The sequence below is a fragment of the Melanotaenia boesemani genome, chromosome 7 (assembly GCF_017639745.1).
Source record: "Melanotaenia boesemani isolate fMelBoe1 chromosome 7, fMelBoe1.pri, whole genome shotgun sequence".
Taxonomy (NCBI): Eukaryota; Metazoa; Chordata; class Actinopteri; order Atheriniformes; family Melanotaeniidae; genus Melanotaenia; species Melanotaenia boesemani.
In genome coordinates, this window is record NC_055688.1 from 26926100 (window position 1) to 26945194 (window position 19095).

Sequence of the window (19095 nt, forward strand, 5' to 3'; positions counted from 1 at the left end):
AAGAGGCTTTTTGATTTCAAGGTTATGTGACCCACTGAAATATGCTTCAGTCTTTAATTTAAAACCTTGGTAGAGCATTTAGTTTGGATGAAAAAACAGAGATGGAGCAAGAATAAGTCCAGGCTACACTGGAGAAGACACAATTCATCCGATCTGCAAGACTTTCAGTAAAGTAAGGACTGAATAGTTTATACTCTTATATAATGGTGCTATTCTTTCTCACAACAATATATTCTGACAATGTGAACACCATATCTGCAAACATGTCTGAAGGTGTGAAACAGTGCGGGGTCTTTTTTGTCTTTTAAAGCTAAGGTTCTTGAGTAACATTGTTTTTAATTAGTCCAATCATTTTCTCAAACAAAATGGTGGTTCTGTGCACATCTTCAGCTTATCATGCGTTATGCTTTTGGACCAAAAATTATTTGTCACCTGATGACACCACCTACAGTGTTAACAGAATTTTTTTTGTTAGCCCTAAATTGTTAGTCTCATCTTTTATTTTAATCATTCACAGGCCTAAAATGAACAAAGCAAATTTCCCAACAAGTGGAATTGTGTTATAAAAAGATAAAATAGATAAGATTCATATCTTCTAAATGAAGATATTGCTATTTATTTACAAATTTAGCTATTTATTTAAGAGCTAGCATTTTCCAGACCTAATTCTTTCTGATTTGGGGTATCCAGCTGGAATAATATAAAACCTATCAAATCCTGACTTTGTATATCTGTATGTTTAAAAATGCAGCAAGCATTTTGCCATTTAGTCTGGTTTTGCTCTTTGTTCAATTAAATATTTTTAGCTCGTGACTCAATCAAATAGGAGTGAATATCATTGCAACAAAGACGCAGAGATACACTAACAATTTTAAATTTAACATTAAACTTGAATTTTAGCTTTTTCAGAGTGTAAAACTTTGCCCTCACTTTTATTTGCACTAAATTGAAAGAAAAGACCATCAAATGCGTTCATGGAAATGACCTGTCAGGAAACCGCTAGTGCATATTATGGTGAGCAAGGACAATGGAAAAAGGTGGAGCAAATGTCCTTGAACATCCTTACCTTACACCCCTGGTACACCATTGTTTTATCTGCAGATGACTGTATCTTGTTGTCAGTATTGCCATCCACTTTGTTTAAATTTCTAGTTGGTTTTTAACTAAACTAAAACACTTATTAATTGAATCACCTAAAAAAGTTTTTTATTTTAATTTTTTTCTCCACTCTGCATCTGGAGGGAACATCATCTGATTTGCTGCACCAATTAAAATCTCATCGTCGTTAGTGTAAGATTTTGGCTCTGGATCTTTCACAAACAAGAAGCAGCAGGACTTCTGATTTATAAAGCACACCAGTTGAGTAGATATAAATGTCACATAAGAGCATTTTTTGCTCAATATTAAGGTTTTGGAAAGTAAAAGAAAGAAATCCTCAAAGATTGTGATACTCATTAGTATCGCTGTTAGGGGCTTAAACACTGCATCATCTATTATGTAAAACTAAATTGCGTGACCCTGACCAGTGCAATAGGCTGCATCTTAACTGATCACAGAAGGGAGAAAATAATCTCCAAAAACTAAGAACCACATATTATACAGGTGTGAGTTGGGCCTCTTCATAATGAGATGAGATCTATTTCTTTCTACTCTGAGCAGTTGACTCAAATGTCTAATAATACACAGAGAGAGAGAGAGAGAGAGAAAGAGAGAGAGAGAGAAAGAGAGAGAGGTGGGTGGGGGGTGGGGGGTGGGTGGGGTTTCCATAGGAACACCCTGTGAGGACAGACTGCATTGGAGTAACACAGATCTTCTCCCACTGTTACTGATACCTGGCAGCACATCCATGTGCATACACACTTTATCTATGCAGCCTGAACACATGCACACACCGGGGGGGGGGGGGGGGGGGGGGGGGGGGGGGATGTTGCAAAAAAAAGAAAAACTTCATGGAAACACAGGCATATACAGGATGTAACCACACACAGCTTACACAACTCCCTTGATCATGCATTTCCACTTCTGAACTTACACACATACACACATGCTGCATGTGCGCAGACACATAGATACACACTCTCAATGCGTCTCACTGCTCCTTGTTGCCTTTGAATCTTTCTTTCTAATGAAGAGTGGGGTGCAGATCAATAGCGTAGGATAGAACAGGCCACTGTGTGTGTGTGTTTGTGCGTGCGTGTGTCTGTGTGCGTGCATGTATGGCGTGGGCATGAGTTCTGTGGTCGTCTGGCTTTGAGTGCTGGGATTTTCAAGGCTAAGCAGACAGACAGACAGACAGACAGACAGACAAGCAGGCATGTGCTGCTCCCAGTAGCATTTGATGTGGATCTCTCTCTTCATTTCTCTCTTCCTCTTCGCCTTTTGTCTTTGCTATTCTCGACCACATTATGTAAAGATAAAGTTTACTGTCCAGTTGTTACATCACGTCGCTGTAATATCAAAGCCACACTGACATTATAGGAAACACCTTATAGATCTTCCTAATTTTACTTCTCTTTTTTCCATCCAGACTCCAGTTGAAACTAAATCAAACCCTTCTTCTCTCTTACTCCCTTCCTATTTCTCACGCAATCACTCCCCCTTGTAGATCAATCACAGACATTAGCAAATTAATTAATGATCAATCAATCATTTCTGAAAATCTTCTGCGCCAGGCTTGCTTAATTCACAGCCGTTATTGAATGTTGGACTCATTTCCTGGCTAAAGACAGAGGGAAGGAAGTTATATTTAGCAAGGTAATACAGGAGCAGAAGAAGTAGAGAAAGAGAGATGAAGGAGGAGCGAGATTGATCGGTTTCTTACACTATAAGCTGAGGAGGTGTGAATCAATGTCCTAAGTGGAGAGAGCAAGCTTTATTATTAATGTGGCACATTCGTCAATTAATCGCTGCAGCGATAGAAAACGAAGGATTGCCGTTCTTTTTTCAAGATGGACAGAGATTCATCACTAAATCTGCCTTGTCTTTCTAGCCCAGCCCTCCCTAACAATTTCATTTTATCCTCTTTTATGAGTGGTTTTGATCAATGTCCGCCTGTTCAGATAATTCTTTTTCCTTTTTCTCACTCCCATACTTCTCTGGGTTTAGCATCACTTGCTACTTCTTGGACCCCAAAGAAATTTCCATCTTACTTTCCCCATTTCCACAGTCAGGACAGTGATGGTGGAGTTAAGTGTTTCGTCTCAGGGGACCTGACCCGTGTGTTCTCAAAGATGCATTCATAAGAAGTGTCAAGAGCACCATAGCATACAAGGTCACTATTTTTCAGCTCAGATTGTTTTTTAATATACAGACTTGCTTGTATAAAAACTTCTTTCGGAACATTTTATTTAATGTTTCACTAGTCTGTCTTATATTTTTGTCACATGGCATCATTTAGCTCTGTTTTGAAGACTTGTGCTCTAAAGTTGGAGCACAAGTGCGCAGTCTTTTGCGGCTCACTGGTTTACATTGACATTTCAGAGCTCTTTATTGTTTTCATGGAAGAAGGACTCCCCTGCAGCCCCTGGAGCAGAATGACTGCAATTAGCTGGTGGGCTGACACAGGGCAGAGGATTGAGGCAGCTATACAGGACCCCATGTATCTACACAAAGGCTGCATTTGTTATGCACCCTAGGCGTTGCTCTTCTGTGCTGTTCTTGTATGTTTTTGGTTGCACTGAATTGTTCATTACAGTTCTGGGTGCGCTGGTGTGTTGTTGCTGCATGCTACATCACACAGAATCAGCTTAGAGAAAGTTGGAGAGGGTCAGACAAAGGCCATGGTTGCTGGCTTCTGTAGCTTAATGTCGGCCTTCCACATCCAGAAAATAAATCATGATCCCTCAAGCCTCTCTTTCTTGATATCACTCTCAGCCTTATTCACTCACTTTTTTCACTTCTTGCCCCTCCCCTCCACCCCTCCTCACCCACTCCATCTCAGCTAGTGTGACACAAGGATAGTTCTTTGGTACAAGGGTTTTAAGAGGAGACTCATGACTAGGCACTTAGAGATGTGAGCGCACACAACTCATAAATGGCCTGGACTCATTTTCCGTGGTGTAACAAAGGATCCCAGTAGACTGTCAAATGGTATGTTGTGTCTCTTGATGGAAATCCCAAAATAGCTATCTGAAAACCCTTAGAAGGTGACATTCTCTGTCATTCAAGCGGTATTTAAAAGATGGAGCAATAATGTCTTCATTACTTCCTTGCTCTGGAATTAAACCTTTAAATGCTTGAAGACAAAAGGAAATGTATAGCTTTATGAAACTAAGGTATAAGTTTAGTTGGTTTATCAGACTTCCTAAATGCTAGCAAGACGCAAGGGAAAGAAACAGCCAAGCAAAGTCTTTGGAAGAATGGTTGTTAGGGCAAAATATTAATGATTATTCAGTAGGGCTACAACGATTAGTCAACGTTTTCGACAATAGTCGACAATAAAAATAGTCGACAACAAATTTAGCCGTCGACTATTGTCAGCAAAAAAAAAAAACTACAGAGTATGACATCGTCTTCTTTTTTTATCTCTGCTGAGAGTTGCACATGCGCAATAACGTCCGCCAGGGGAAAAATATGGTGGCGGACCAGGGAAAACCGCTGCGGAGAACGTTAAAAGTCTAGGATAACTTTCCATTAAACTTACAAAATAAATTAAATACATGTGCGATTTGTAAAGCGGGCCTTGTGTACCACAGAAGTACATCTGCAATGCTCGAACATTTAAAGAGGAGGCACGTCGGACTTACTTAACAACCTCATGCAAGATTTCAAAGCTGAAAGTGAAATAGGATCCATATATAATAATCATGAGATACATAATCCGATTGGTCGACTAGTCGTTTTAATAGTCGGTGACTAATCGACCATCAGAATAGTCATTAGTTGCAGCCCTATTATTCAGTCAGTCAAACAATAACTTGGCGTTGGCTAGGATTGTTAGCAATAAGTTGAACTTAGTTACTAGTGATCGTTAGACCATACCAGGGCTGACATTGGTCAGTGAATTGGTCGTTTGGTTTCATCAAACACTGCCAGCTTGTGTTGAAATAGTTGTTGACAAAGTGCAAGTGGCTGGGTTATATGAGGTCATGATTTTATGTGAGCAAGGGTAGATTTTCATGTCTGCTTTCTTTTTTTTATATTGTACTCTATTGTTGTTATTTATAGTTCTGGGCTGATATGAGCTATTGTTAGGTTTTTATCCTCCTTTAAAGTTGATCTTTAGAGGGGGATCCCCTCTAAGTTTGGGATGAGTTGTTGCCTCAAGTGGACATATTCAAGTTTTTTTTTTTTTTTTTTTTTTTCTTTTACTAGACAGATACAGTACAAACAGTGTAAGGTCACTGTACTGGACTGTTGCAATGAGAAAGAAAGAGTTTAGTCATGTGGCAAAGTGGTTTATTCACCCCCACTAATGGGCATGAACTCTTTGATGTGACCCAAAAAATTTTTTTTCTACAAGTGACAGAAATGCACTTCCACCAAATGGTAGGGCGCTTTGGATAAAGCGTCTGCTAAATGACTGTAGAATAGGGCAAGAAGCTTTGTTCTGTGCCTGGAGCTCAGCGATGAATTTCAGGCATCTGTTCAATATGTTTCCAGATACCGTCTAAATCTCTTCAGGACATAGTGAAGGGATTACATGTATCGGCTGGATTAGAAATGCTGCCTGGGCAGCTTTGCTTTAAATGTTACACCTGAGACCTGCACTGAGACAATTGGTTGAAAATGAATGTATATTTGTTTAAATACGGACATCCTAGTTTAATTGTCTAATTCATACCGATTTTATTTTTCCAACTATTTTTGCCAACTGCTCTGGTTGTCTGGTTATAACATTGTTATACAAAAAGACAGTTATTGTAATTGCTGCATAGCAGTAACAGCGCATTGCATTCATATTACTCACACCACCTTAAATGTCAGATTAATGCTACTGTTATCTGCTGCTGTTTCCAAAGCCAGTGTAGCATTGTTTGTCAGCATTGTTTCCATTCACTCTTAAAAAGAACTACTCTTAGACTCTCTTAGCCTTAGTTGAAATACCTCTTAAAGCTGATTTTTTTTTTTTACTTTAGAAAGAAATGTTTTTTGAAGAGAACTTATTGGCCTGTTGAGATTACAATTGGACATATTATTAGACATATTCAGGGTACCAATGCCATAGAAATATACACACCAATGTCATTCCAGACGTAGGCTTTGTTATCTCTTTCTAATAACAGCCTGGATGGTCTTTCTAATCTTTGGCAATTGGAATCTGATGTGTGTTTTTCCCAAAAGTGGAAAGGTTCACTCATCTGACCACAGAACACATGTCCACTGTTTTCAGTCCATCTGAAATGGATCCTGTCCAGAGAATATGCAGAGGTGAATGGCTTACTCCTTACATAATACAGTTTCAGATTACCTTTTTGATTACAGAGACAGATATTTTACGACAATGGTTTTTCAAGAAACCCCTGAGCTTGTATGCTGTATTGATTATGGTGACACATGCATTGTTAATTTATGCAGTGCTAAATTAAGGTTATCCAATCCAACAGAGGTTTCTGATTTTGGCCTTTACGTAGGGAAATTTCCCCATGCTCCCTGAAGCATTTCACATTTTTATGCAGAAAAGATACTGAAAATCATGTCTTTCACTAAATTTAAGTTTTGTTTAGTAAAAGAAAACTTTCCAACTTTTCTGGAAATGGTGTTTTCTAATAATATTTTATTAAAAAACAGTTTATTAGACCTTGCATTAGTTTAATTGTTATAAAGATATCTGATTCTCTTTCCTTTTAAAGATGTCTGGTCATACTGTATCAGTACCCTCCACCAACTTCATATCCACAGAGGTGCAGCACCACCATGCTCAGACAGCTTGCATTTTGTATCAACATGCATTTTATGTATGCAATAACTGGTAATACCATGTAAGAATATGGGTGTTAAAATTGGGCACCAGGGAACCACTTTCAGTCGGCTGTGTGCATTAGTGTGTGTCTACATAAACACAAATACACATGCAGTCAACAGAACTAGAAATCAAACTCACACACAGGTGCAAAAATACTTTTACATGTGTGCACAACACACTCACATCAACAAAACTCACATAAAGCACACACAGACACACAGAGTTGCAGCGTATATGTGTGAGCGGCCCAGGTGTGCCGCTGGGAGGAAATTACAGAGCTAGTAGGGGAAGTATTTCAGCGGCCAGCTGCTTCCGCTCTCCCTCTCTGTGGCCACTGGTTCAATCCCTTGAGAGCATGACTACCTTATTACCACACTCAGCATATGTGTGTGCGCACGCGCGTGTGTGTGTATGCACACATGTACTCCTGCACATATATGTATTTCCCTGTGTGTCTGAGGGTTTTATACCTTGCCTTTTTAACTCACAGCTGATTGACAGCTTTTGTGCGTCTCCTGGTGTGCACATCTGTATTTGTCAGTGTGCCTGTACTGTATGTCCCTCTGCGTGTGTTCTCCCTTCAGCTTGTCTGACTCCTCACCTGCTAGTAAACTCCCAGCAGGCCTTCCATTGAGCCGTCAGTCAGTATGCCACAGCACTGCCTTTAAACTGAACAGGTCTCCAGCGATAATAGCAGGGTGCGGCCAACCTCTGCTCCAGTCTGCATCCACCAGTGCTGCACTGACCCACATACAGTCTGTGTGTGTAGGGGGATTTCTACTTGTCTGTAAGACAAAAATAAATAAATAAAGTTAAAAAAAAAAGAGCTGTAGAGTAGAAGGATGAAGGAGTATCTTGTTATTACACGACTTGATGATTGAGAGTGTCACTATAATCACGGTGATTATAGTGTTCTGACTAGATAAGCACTTTTGTGCTGTCTCTATTGTGGTGTCTATCCAGTATTTTCAGAACTGGACTCTAGATGTTGAAATGCCGGTACTGTCATTAGGTTCTGCATTTCTATGTTCTGTATGACTGCATACATAATCTGTAAATATAATAAGATTTTCAATATGAAATTCTCTGACATTCAGCACTTAACACCTTAGTGTTAAGACTATTTATTTAGTAATTTTAGTGGCCAATCTTCAAAGCATAACTATATCATTTTCCCTTAAACCTTTTAACTATGTGTTCTAAATTGTTTAGATTCATTGTGCACATTCCTGAGGCCATCATTCCCTGCAGCATCCTAAGGCTGAGAAATAGCACTTAACACTGTTGTGTTACAGTTTGGAGCGTTGTATGACAGTTGTGTTTTGCTTTTTGGCATCATGTCACACACCAGCAGCTGGATATCAACACACTTGCCGCTTTGGATCAGCAACATGGCTGATTTAGCAAAAAGATCCAAGAGGACATTATTGGCGGAAGCAAGGAAAATAAAGAAAGTGACAGAACAAGAGACTGCCACTTTAAGAATTAAAGTCCTCGGTTACCTTGACATACTTCGACTACTTGGCCTTCTTCTGAAGGGTCTTCTGATGTTGTTGTGACTGTGTTGTTAGCTGTTCCTAGTCAGGTTTACAGAGGATGACATCTCATGTGTGTGATAAGGAGGAGGATCCCTCATCCCCACTGACGGTCCTTGGGGACCCTTTTCAGGATGTCAGCAGTATACTTGGGCTTCTTCACAGTCCATAATTATTTAGTTATTTTGGCAGACAAGTTTGAAGTAAACCAAACAGTTATTTGAAATGAAGAACATTAACAATCTTTGCAGGATCACTTAACAATTATTTGAATGCAGTAGATGGAAACAAATATTACCAGTGGTTGAGTTTGGCTAAATGAAGCCAGTTTACAGTTTTACTTGAAAATGTGTAAAAGTAACATTTGTTTACACCTCCAAAAGGAAGTAGTTATACAATCCAAGATTAGATTGGCCACCAGAACTAAATCAGGTTTATGGATTGTGTTGGTTTGCATTGACAGGAGCTGAGCGATATTAACTGATACAGGAAAATCATTGACTCTAGACATAGTATCAATGACTAGCTGACTAACTAGAAAGCTAGCTGACTAGCTAGCTAGCTAGCTAGCTAGACAGATAGATAGATAGATAGATAGATAGATAGATAGATAGATAGATAGATAGATAGATAGATAGATAGATAGATAGATAGATAGATAGATAGATAGATAGATGGATGGATGGATGGATGGATGGATGGATGGATGGATGTTAAATGCAACAAAATAATTTTCTTAGAAAATTGTGTCATTAATCTTTTAGAGTCAGTCAGAAGTGTTATGTATGAAATCAGTTTCTTAACAATGAATGTGCAACAGTGTCAAAATATGATAAATAGGGGTGTCTTAAGTTTTATGTACATGGGCTTTAAATGGGTTTTTCTATTAGACATCAGGTAGGGTGTGACTATAATAATGCACCACATATGTCCCTGGAGAAGGACAGTGTTCTGTCTTAGCATCAGTTATGCAAGCAGCCAACCTGAGGGATATAAGCTCAAGGAAGATGAGATGGTGTGTGACTTCCATCCTCCCACTACTGTCACAGTGCGCAAACATACTAGACACACACACATACACACAAATGCTGCGTTAAATCTGACACTCCTCGAAGAAGTGCAGGAGACACAGACATTGCTAAATAAGGTTCCTGGTTGTGCACACTTCAGCAGGAAAATTTGTGTTCTAAGGTTCAACTATTTTTACAGCCATGGTAAGAAAAATGAGAGATGTTTCAGTCATTCTGATTTTTGTGATTATTACCTGATTAGGATTATGATTACCTGCTTGTTTTTAAAGGCGCTTCCAAATGAGACATACTAGTCCACAATATGCGAACCACCACTCGCTGTAACAGTATGTAGGTTAATGCAGCAACGTGTGTGTAAAGTGGATGTAACACTAAAGCAGTTGATTTAGAGGTTAATGGAGCCTCTCATGTGAATGAGGTTTACATTACACTCTGGAGAATCAGGCACATTCACTGCTATTGTAGCAGTTTCTTCATCCCTCACATGTGTCGTTAAGTTTATGTACAGTTATTAAACACTTTAATGAGTACACATGCTCTTTAAGACCAAAAGTAGGACAGCTTTTTGAAGTGTGTGAGTTTTTGTTTGTGATATGTATGGATAGTTTTCAGCTTTTGCACACATTGAGGATGCTCATTTGTCAAGAAAATCTTTTGCTGTTTTAACTTCCGTGAATGTGTGTATTTTTTTAATTGGCCTCTGATGAAGCCTTTTATATCCTGATTTTCTGATGAATCTTGATAAAAAAAAGAAAAAACAAAGGTTGCCAAACCAAAACTGTGATCCTAAATCACACTTCTACTCACATTCAATATTAATTAAATTAAATTTTGAAGTTTTCTAAGACCATAAAAAGTCCTTTGTGAGACTGGCATAGAAGAAAACTTCTGATGACAGTAGCTTAGATTTGTGTTTCTGCTTTAGTACATTTGTCTAGTTTTCTTTTCTATTATGACATGTTATAAGCCTATTGTCATTTGTCTGTAGGTGACTGAAGTTAGGCAATTACATTTATCATAAATGGGTGGTATTCTAAAATACATGTTATTGTGATAAAAGCTTTATAACTTGTACCGCTTAGTGAGAGAATTTTGTTTTCAGTGTCCCAACTTTGCTTGGAAAGTGTTCAAATATTTATTTTAACTCCTCTTTATATAATAAATTTCTTTTATTTCAATAGTCACACATCAGTAGTTTGATTGGCATTTTCAGAGTTCTGTATAGATATCTGTGCATTAAAGTTCATAGAGTGTGTGCCTTATTGCTGCTGCCCGATTAGCAGCGTGATGTGTGGTTTTGGGAGTTTGTTAGGCAGCAGTTCATTTGCCGCTGCGCCCCCTTGGGAGTTTAATTTAATAAAACACAGCTCTGTGCCTCCTCTTTCAGCAAAGGCCATATCGCAAGTCATAAGCGTTGAGGAGAGGAACACACATTTGTGGCTCAGATGAAATATGCAGGTTATGAATGGATGTAACATGAAGGTACTTTTTTTATGGACTTTTTTTTAGGAATCTGATTTAAGATGAATCTCCAATAATGTTTTCAGGTTCACTGAGTTGGTTAGGTATGTCTTGTTTCTTTAGTTTGATTTGTTAAGATTTAGCTTGAATAAAAGTGGAGGACTTCTGTATAGAAAAGCTAGAGCTTGGCAGAGGATAACGTAGACGTTTTTCATTCTGTTCACTGCAGCTAATGAACCAGAGTGAAATCCAGTGAATTCCAGACAGGTCATGTTGTGGTTCTTTGTACACTCTTGATCCCTGGCCTTCTGAAGGTATGTGCTTGTGTGCAGCAATTATGGCAATGTAGTAAGTAGCAGGGCTACTACAGGCATGCTTAAATAATCATCATTAGCCTTCGTTTTACAGTTGTGGTCTAATTATTCTTTTTAGGTATGTTGAACTTAGACCTAAAGCTCTTAATAGGAAGGTTGCAGAATTACTGCTAGTTTGTGCACATTAGCTAACACACTCTTGCAAAAACTGTGATTTTTCTGGCCTTTTTTTTTTAAAGAAAATATTAATGAATATACAAAAACCACTTTATTATTCATGGTTAGTGGCAGGATGAAGTAATTTATTATCAAAAAGTTGTGTTTGCTCTTTTTGGATGACATGTGTCATGCAATCTAAGCCCCTGTGTCGTGCCAGCTGGTCCTGCTGTGAATGCAAGATTTTTTTTTTCTAAAGAAACAAGATTCTTTGGCTAAAAAGCCTCTAATTAAGAAATAGTTAAGACCAGACTCCACCTTGCTTTACTTTCTTTTAAATAAGATAGAGAGAGCTACCAAGTGTTTGAAGGTATTTGCAGGGCTTTGTTATGTCATGGTGCCACTTATTATCCAACCTCACCTTCTTTTTAACTGCAGCATAAAATAATCCACTGTGGAAAGTCACAACTCTTTTGTTCTTGATTTCATAATTAAATAGTATACCCAACTTAAAAAAAAATACTCATAACGCTTTACCACAAATTTGTCAACATGCTGACATTCTGTTTTCATTGATTTTCTATTTTGACTTCAAATTCCCACTCCCCTTTTCGTATTGAATGAACAGCATCCGTAATGCAACAATGGAACCAAACAATTACAAAAACAGACCTTTAAAAACTGATAAAATGTCATCCATAGAAGCAATTGATTTTAGCACCTGTCTATTAAAATGTGAACAAAAAGCAATGGAATATGCTGACAGTGCCCATGGGTTTATTAAGCTTGCATATGACCGGGCAATCCAACTAGATTTTGACTTGTTTAGTACTCACCACCTGGCTGTTTTGTTACTTCAGCTTTCTCATCTGTGTTTCCCCAGCCAGGGCTAGTTCAACACGTGACTTACAATGAGACTGTGCCTAAAAGAAGCATCGGTACCAGTGCACATGTTTATAAAGAAAGCTATTATACTTTAATCCTCTGGTATTCTGACCAAGGCATGTCACAGACTCTTTAGAAAGACCTCAGGAAACAAAAGTGTGCTTGTTTACATTAAGTAATAAGAGAGAAATGTTGATCACAAGCTTTGATGATAAGTTATACTATCAGAAGCAGCAGTGAAACAGTAAATGCTCTAAAGATTTTAATGCCTTGCAGACACATTCAGTATAAATGTTTCCATTTCATATTGATAAAAAGAGGATGTTTTGTCAAAACATATTTGATAATGCAGGCTTTGGTTGTTCAAGCATTGTATGCATGATCATTTAACAATAACTGATAATCAAAAGCTGCAGAAATCAGAGCAGGTTCTCTCTGAACGGTCTCAGAGGATTCAGTTTGTTACATCTCGACAAGAAGTACTGGTTTAGTTAAACATACTGTGAAAGTGGTTCTGTTTTAATATGTCCTCCTGAGTTAAAGCCACAATCACACTGAGACAATTAGAGAGCATGCTGGCATTTTTTCACTGCCGTGCTTACGTGTAGTCTTCTTCTCCTGCCATATGTGTCATCCTGCAGCAACCAGACGTAGATAGATCGCCCTCCATAACAGATGTGCTGATTCCAGAGAAAACTTAGTTTCTTTCTTGGCATTTTACCCCCGCTCCCCCTGAGAGTCCTCCTTTCCAGATTTACTATTGCTGAGAATTCCAGGAGATTTCTGAAAGGATTCCCAATCAAGCTGGCAAACCCCAGTTTTCTGGCTTGGAATCATATTTATGTGTTTCCTGTTTATAGCCGCTTCATGCACAGTTGCTAACTCCCCTTTTCACCCATCTGCATTCTCCTTTTGACCTCTATTCTTCTGTTTTTCTCTACTTTGCTGAACCATCTGTCCCTTGCTGCTCTTAGTCTCTACATTGTTCTTTCCTTCTTCCATTACTCAACCCTTCAACAGCAAAGTTAATGTTACTGTTTGCTTTAGGTAGCAACCAGATTTTGTGACTTTTCAAAGACTTACAGTTGTTTTGATTTTCACTTGGAAAAGTTAGTTTACTATTGTTGTATACAACTATGAAAAAAAAAGAATCCAATGATTTGCTAATCATCTAAGCGCTGTATTTAATTGGTAATAATAACATAAAGACTGAAACTATTACGTTTTATTGTCTTCTGGGGAAGATTGAACATGGTCATGTTTACCTCCTCCTAACAGTTCTTCAAGCATTTAAGGAATTTAGAGACAATGGTCTGTAATTAGTTAAAGAAATAGCTTTCTTCTATTTTTTTCTTAAAACAAAGTTTGACTGGCTCAACACACAAGACTTTTTTTGTTGTGCTTTTAATGCATTGTCTAGTACTAGTGATACCCTCACAGATTTACAAGTTAACCTAGTTATGTGTGATAATTCACTGGGTAGGGTTAGGGGTTTGAGCTTTAGACTGATTACAACACCAGTAGTGTCTTTCCTTTGCATCATGCATCCATTACTTCTAAGATCACTTTTTTGTTTCGTCAGACCACAGGACATTTATTTTTTACCTGTGGTTGATCTCAATTGAGCTGGAGCCCAGAGAACAGGTTCCTGATGTTGTTAATCTGCTTTTTATTATTTTGTTTGTTTCTTTTTCTCTTTCAATGGTGGTAAAGTTTCAACTTGTATTGTGACTATAATAATTACCTAATGAACTGTATCCATGCACCATTTTCCTTCACAGAACAAAACCTATTTTTAACCTTGTACTGTTGGAAGTTCACGGCCATCCTGTAATGGTTTTCAGTCTTGTTACCATGTCAACAGCGACGTCTCTGGTTTTCTAAATCCTTTTAAAATATTTTTGATGGAATTATACCCAAAATATTTGCAGATTGCATTCTTAAAAATTCTTTGTTAGGTACTGATTTTTGAAAAATTGACTTTTTATTTACTTTTTCTATCATTTCAATTTTGCTTGTATAAAATAGACGTATATTTAAAAACTAGAAGCACTCAGCGAGCGCAGACCTCAGCCAAGCCACAGGGTTACTCGCCTTAGACAAGCAGCCCATTTAGTACCCCCGATATTTTGAACTTTCTGGATTACCAGATCAAGAAAATTAACATGGTCCGGGTCTAAAAATGTTGAATTATAACATTTACCATGATGTCATCTTATCCCTATCTCCCAATAGTAAAGAATCCAAAAAATAAATAAATAAATATAAAAAAAAAATAAAAAATCCTAGAGCCAGATGGTGAGCTGGATCACCCCCAAAATGCAATCAAATGTTTATTTATTCCATTTCTGACATTTCTTGAAATTTCATCAAAATTTTGAATTAATTTTTGAGTTATGTTGCTAGCAGACAGACAGACGTACGCCGCCAAAAACAACTTTCTCCTTGGCGGAGGTTACGAGTCAATTATAGGAAAAAAATGTACTAAACATTCTCAAGTAAAAAATTTTAATACATTGTTTTTGGATTATTTTCATAAGACTTAAAAAAAACTGAAGAAATATTTTCTGAGTCTCTGTGCTTTCACACATTTTATTTGGAAACAGGATTCCAGGAAAAAAAATATGAGTACAACTTAGTTTTTAAAATAAAAAGATAAATAAATACAATATCTAGAATGGTACAGATTGTAAACATATTGGAAGTATATTAAATAAACATACCTTTTAATGAGAAATTATGGTTGAAGATTAGATTAAGTTTGTATTTTATCTGTTCACTACTTCCTTGTCTGCCCACAAATCAATTCTCTCTTCCCCTGCTGTAACGGCTTTTAACCAGATTTGAACTCGCAGTGTGTCTGACTTTGCAAAGAATGATTCAGACACTCCGGCACAGAATATGGGCCAATATGAGTTTTGGCTCGTCTTCCTCCACACATCTTCCCACTATGTCTCTCTGCTGTTACATTCTTGTTTGCAATATCAATATCACAAAAGTTCAGTCCTTTTTCATAACTCTGTACTTCATTACTATCATCTCCTTTTGTTAAAAGTTGGTTCTTCTAATTATGCTTTAGTCTAGATAAAAAAGACTATATGTACACTACCTTTCAAAAGTTTGGGGTCACTTCCCTATTGAATCCCATGGCCAAGTGACCCCAAACGTTTGCACGGTAGTGTATTTATTAATGGGCCAGGAGGAGTGTATCATCCATAATTATTATAAAACAGTGACCAATCAGGTGGCCTTACATGTAAAATGTCTGCTGGTTACTGTTTTCTAATGGAGAAGCTTTTTGTTTTGTAATGTATGATTGTAGATTTTTAATTCTACTCCAAACCATTTTTTTAATAAGCACGAAGAAATTGTTTTTAATATATGAACACTTTTTTAAAAGAAAGAAGAAATATTTCTTGGACCACCAGGTGCACATATTCTAAACAATAACTAAGCCTATCATTACCTCACTAAAAACAAATTTTTGAAAATATTCAGAGAACTATGTCGAGGTATTATGTACAGTTTCACTTTCACACAAAATAAACTAAAGAAGTAATTAGAGAGTAACTAAAGCAGTACCTTACCCGTTTGCTTAGTTAAATCCATGTGGCTTTTGTATGTGTTGTATATTCGCTTATTTTATTATTGCAGCTGAGAAAAGTTGGAACAGTGATGTTCATCATTCTATAGAACCCTTTCTTCATTTAACACAGAGAAATGTGTTCACAGACTGGTTTCTGGACATGTTCCTGGGCCCATGCAGTGGTTTCCAGTAGAGAATCATGTCTGTTTTTAATGCAGTTCTGCCTGAGGGCCCGAGAATCACAAGCATCCAAATTTTACCTTTAGCTTTGTCCTATGTGCACAGACATTCCTCCTAATTCTCTGAATCTTTTAATGTCATACACAGTACACCTGGGATCTTCAAAGTATTTGCAATTTTACGTTTTCTCAAATTGTTCCACAATTTTAGACAAAGTTTCTCACTTGTTTGTATATGTCTACACATCTTGACATGTTTGACCTGTTAACCTGATTGTCAAATGCCTGTCCAGTTGTTTTGTTAGTCTGGCCTTTTGTTGCCCATTTTCCAAATATTTTGAGATGTGTTGCTGCCATGAAATTCAAAATGAGCTCAAATTGTTCGTGAAATGGTAAAATGTCTGATATGTTGTTTATGTTGTGTTGAGAATAAAAAAAAAGGGTTTATGAGACTGGCACATCATTGCATTCTGTTTTTCTTTGAATTTTATTTTAGTTTAACATTTAGTTAAATGGGAATTGAACATCTACATTAGTGGTATTAGCTGATAACAGCCATTTAACTGGAATGTAACAATGAAATTAAAAAGCCTGGTTTTGTATACGGGATGCATGATGAAGACGCATACCTGCAGTCTGATCTGCATTTTCTTTCATGCTGTTACAGATGCTGTTTGTTGTCTTGAGGGTTGAGGCAGTGTGGGAAGTCAACACAGATTTCAAAGACAGATTTCAAAGATTCCTCTCATCCAGGAAATAAAAAAGATAAAAGAAACATATAGCAAGTAAAAGAAGAGTAGGGGGTAGGGTAGGAAAGAGCACAATTATTACAAATGCTCATGAGTCAAGTTTAAATGTCTCAGGCTAAAGTTCAGGGCAAGATTCTTTGTAATTTAAACACTGATGTGATGTTACACCCATTGTAAATATATGCGCTGGACAGTTAAAGTCCTCTACAAATACAAATAATACTACTTTTAATAGGGACACAGTTAAATATTTCACCAATAAAGCTGTCAACTGTAAAGGCCTTACAGAAAAACATAATATTCAGCTTTGAGGAGCTGTTTTTAGAACAGTAGCATTGCTTTGGTGAAAGCAGCTACACTGTCTCAACCTCTCTGTGTGGATTATTTTTACGCACAAAGTAGATAAACACATCATTTACTAATGTTTAACTGAGCTGCTACAGCAACAAGCCTACTAAATCCACCCAATTAAGTCTAGAAGTTAAAAAAAAGGAAATAATTGTTCAGTTGAGATGCAATAAGAGATGATTTTATTTTTACTTTTGTGAAGAAGCTTTAATCTGCCTTAATCACAGCTTTGATGTTGATGTTTGAGGCTTTAATACCTGCACACTATTGATACTGATACACCCACACAATCTAAAAATGAGGACATCCCTCTGTATATCTTGTGTGTTTGTGTCTATTTGTGTGTTATTTCATTATAGTAAGGGGTATAATTTATTATATGCCTGCCATCACATTTCCTTCTCAGCACATGAAAAACACACTCAGAGACAGACGTGGCAGTGGGACAAGCGTGTTTCTCTCCCAGTCTGGGTAGTTAGGGGCTGAGATTGCCAATAAATAGTGGCCGGTGGCCTTCAGCATCACCAGCGGGGAGAGATTTGTGTCCTCATGCCTGGTTGGCCCATGCCTGAGGAAGAGAACAAACCATCTTGTTAATCAGGGAACACTGTGGGGACACCGTGTGTGTTTTTCTTTGGCAATCACACTTGTTGTGGCACATTGTCAAACTGCTGTGCGTACATATCCGCATGTGTTTGTGAGAAAAAGAAAGAGATGGAGAAAGTGAGTGTTGTGTGAGTGTGTGTGACATTATGCCAGCTGATTGAGACGCCAGCAGTGCAGAGCTGAGCCGATGGATGACAGATGGGTGTTAAAGGCCGCAGGAGCAGCCATGATTTATGTTTGCACATATGTCTGCGCACAAACTCCTGGCTGCCGGAGCTGTCATATTATAATCCTACCTGTGTTTACAGCCCCCTGAGCACCAATTTTCACCTTTAGGGCTGCCAAATAAAGTCTAGTGTGATGTTGTGCTTGAGTACTGTCTCTTTCATCTATTGGAAATTTCCCAGAATGCATTAAATAGTTTCTTGTTTTCAAATCCTGAACTTTTCTGAAGTACATATGTCAGACAGGACTTTAAGGTTGATGACATTATCTGTCTTCTTGATCTTTTGATTAATTTGTCACATTTTTGATAAGAAAGTTAAATCTTTACTATGGTTGCAAAGCATGCAGCCCAAGCTGTAAGTGCATATTTTATGGTACTGCAATGCAAATGTTAGTTGTTTTGTTCTTGTTGATGTTTTTCCTCAGCATTACAAAACAACAGAAATACAAAGAGTTTAGGTCATTCAACAGTAAAGTAAAAAAAAGACAAAAATGAGTGGAAAATGTGCAAAGGTCTCTTTATTTCTCGATACATTGTCAGTTAAATAGAGTCAATGGGAGCAATTTGTTGAAGCCTTTGAAATAAAAAAAAAAAAACTTTATTATGCAATTCTATTAAACTTGATATCAATGTTTGGTTTGACCACATTTATTCTTCACTACAGTCTGAGCCTTCTTAAACAAGCTTTCTTGTCATTTGTCTAAGACTTTTTGGGGGGGATAGTTTTTCAGGCTTCTAGAAGCTTTCCAGAAATTTTCCTTTGGCTGTTGACTGCCTTTTGGGGAGGAATTAAGCTCTCCATAAGACCTGTTGCCATTGATTTCTATTCAGGTTGTGTGCAATTTACTTTTCCTCCCTCTTTTTCTTCATCAAGGCTTCTTGACAGGTATCTGTCACAGAGGCTGCTGCGGCTTCGGCCAACAACAGAAGGTTCAGGCGCATCTGTCAGGCCCTGTGTTTGATCTTTGCTGAATTATTTCCTATTTCTTAAGGACATCACATTCAGTTAATGTTCTTCTGCTGTAGATTTCTTTTTTTAGCCCTTCTCCATCTTCTACTTTCATCCTCCAGTTCAGTTTCCTTTTACAAGCTCATATCTCTTTGGAAATTACTAT

At 37.6% G+C, this 19095-nt stretch overlaps 1 protein-coding gene across 2 annotated transcripts in view; it reads left to right on the forward strand.

Moving 5' to 3' along the window:
* Positions 1 to 19095, forward strand: part of LOC121643190 (A disintegrin and metalloproteinase with thrombospondin motifs 2-like) — a 151894-nt gene that overhangs the window by 67690 nt on the left and 65109 nt on the right. The window lies entirely within an intron of this gene.